Here is a 2,262-nt window from a genome sequence, read left to right as displayed (position 1 = left end):
GAAATTTATCATACAAAATTTAAGTCCCAAAGCCTCAGATGGTGTTCTTGAATGAGGTGAGCATATTTTCAAATGTCACTACCTCTCTTTGTAGCTTGACTGGTTAGTCCCCAAAAGATAGGTTCTAATTCCCATCATCCATGAACTTCAGCTTATTTGTATTAAGGATGTAATTAAGATAAGGCTCTTGAGATGAAAATGTAATCTTTGATTTTTAAGGTGAATCCTAAATCCAGTGAGAAGTGCCCTTAGAAGAGACATTCAGAGGGAACAGAGTAGAGGCAGCAATGGGACCATGAAGTCACTGACTGGAATGACAGGGCCACAAGTGAAGAAATACCACCAGGAACCAGTAGCTAGAAAAGGCAAAGAACAGATTATCCTCTAGAGTGTCCAGCGAAATATGGGACTGACAACATTGGATTTCAGATTTTAGGCCTCCAGATATGAGAGAATAAATTTCTGGCATTTTAAACCATCAATTTAAAGCATCAAGGTGTTTTTTGGCACCTTTCGTAAATTAGCACATCTTATGAGAGCAGTTTTAATGAATTATCAATGGTTACAAGATGGTGGAAAGGAAAGTAACCTACTGGATACTAAAAGGCTAAAACAGAGCGGTACGTAATCACTGTTCTAATTGGTAAATTTATTTATCACAGGAATGGATTAGGACTTCTGAAGCTACTCTGAATGTATTTCACATAGTGAGCAACAGGTTTGTTATTGTTAGAAGTAGAAGTTGCCCCTGAGGAATGGGAGGAGGCTGGCAGATGTCATGATGCTAAATCAGAGTGATAGCCACAGAAACACAGACAGAGGCAGAACGTATTTGTGTGTCACTATGTGTGTGTATGTGGGTTCTATAGTACTCCTATTTTAGCTGTGTTTGCTAAAATAGTATAAAACAACAATGCCTCAGTAAAAACAAACATAACTGGTTGCTAAATACCATTCTCCAAAGGAAACAGCTGCTTCTACAGGCAAGTAGGGAAAATGCAAGATAAGCTTGAAATTTTTAATAACTGGATTGGGGCATGTCAGAAGGAAACAGATGCTAACCAATAGTAGGTCCCAGTGATGAAAACAAATCATTTGAATAACAAAACATTGAATTATAACCCAAAAGGTAAACATCTGAGGACATTCTAATGTGAATGATTGCTTAAAAAGATGGAGGCATATCAGAGTTTGAATTTTAACGCGTTCCCCAAAAGTATATGGCATTATTTATTTATTTGATACAGGGTCTCACTACACAGTTCAGACTCAGTGATCCTCCAGCCTCAGCCTCCCCAGTGCTGGGATTATAGTAATGCACCACCACGCCCTGGTTTCGGTGGCCAGCACTGCGTTTCTGGGGTTCTGGAGCTGGCACAGAATGCAGGCACTTAGACCACCAAGCTATCTCCGCAGCCCAGTATCTGGCATTTAGAGGTGGGCGATGGGATCGGTGGGGCACTATACTACACAGTGTGTTCCTCCGCAGATGAGTTCTTGGCTAAATATGCCTATAGGAAGTGGGGGCTGGTCAGAAGAAGCAGGTCAGGAGGGGTGTGCCTGGAGGAGTGAGTTCTCCCTTTGCTGGGGTTCTCCCTTTGCTGGGCTCCTCGCTTTGATTTCTGCTTCCTGGCTGCCATGGGCTGAGCACATCTCCTTCCCCTATGTGCTTTTGCAGTTCATTTTCTGCCTGGGCACCACTGACCAAGCGCTGAAACTGGGAGCCAAATAAGCATGTCCTTACTGAAGGATAAAACTCCTGGCTCCTGGAAAATTACTAAGAAGAAAAGGAGAAAGGTAAAATACTTCCTTACCAAAAAATTCAAATGATCCATCTGTACAGAGCTTCTACCCTTCATGAAGTACAGTTTCATCCTCCACTTGAATGTGAGACATGCCTAGTCATGTACTGCCAAACAGTAAAGTATAGAAAGAGAAAACAATGATCTTCACTGTGAGAATACCTGTCATACTCAGCCTTAACCAAGTGATGAAGGCCTACACCATCAGAGGTAAGAAATGTTGATTTGATGCAGTGTCTGATAGGCTGTAACGAGAAATAGACTTTGTCTCTGAGATACTCAGAACCCAAGTCCATTTAGAATTCCTAATCATGTGAAAACAAAACCAAATTAAAGGAAATTCTAGAAAACATTGATTGGCATTCTTTTAAAAATTTCAAGGTTGAGGGCCGGCCAAATAGCTTAGTAGATTGGGGGTTTGATCTTGGGACAACAATTGAGACTGGGTGCGGTGGCGAGC

At 41.5% G+C, this 2,262-nt stretch overlaps 1 long non-coding RNA gene across 2 annotated transcripts in view; it reads left to right on the top strand.

Annotated features, from left to right (window-relative positions):
• The first annotated feature begins 665 nt into the window (after positions 1–665).
• LOC111817673 overlaps positions 666–2,262 on the top strand; it is a 26,739-nt gene continuing 25,142 nt past the window's right edge. For both annotated transcript variants that reach the window (XR_002821812.1, XR_002821813.1), the window contains exons 1-2: positions 666–794; positions 1,679–2,012. This is a non-coding gene — a long non-coding RNA (uncharacterized LOC111817673). The remainder of the gene's footprint in view (positions 795–1,678; positions 2,013–2,262) is intronic.

This window comes from Octodon degus, unplaced genomic scaffold (assembly GCF_000260255.1).
Source record: "Octodon degus isolate 3935 unplaced genomic scaffold, OctDeg1.0 scaffold00066, whole genome shotgun sequence".
NCBI classification, from domain to species: domain Eukaryota; kingdom Metazoa; phylum Chordata; class Mammalia; order Rodentia; family Octodontidae; genus Octodon; species Octodon degus.
This window is presented reverse-complemented; position numbering and strand designations above follow the sequence as displayed.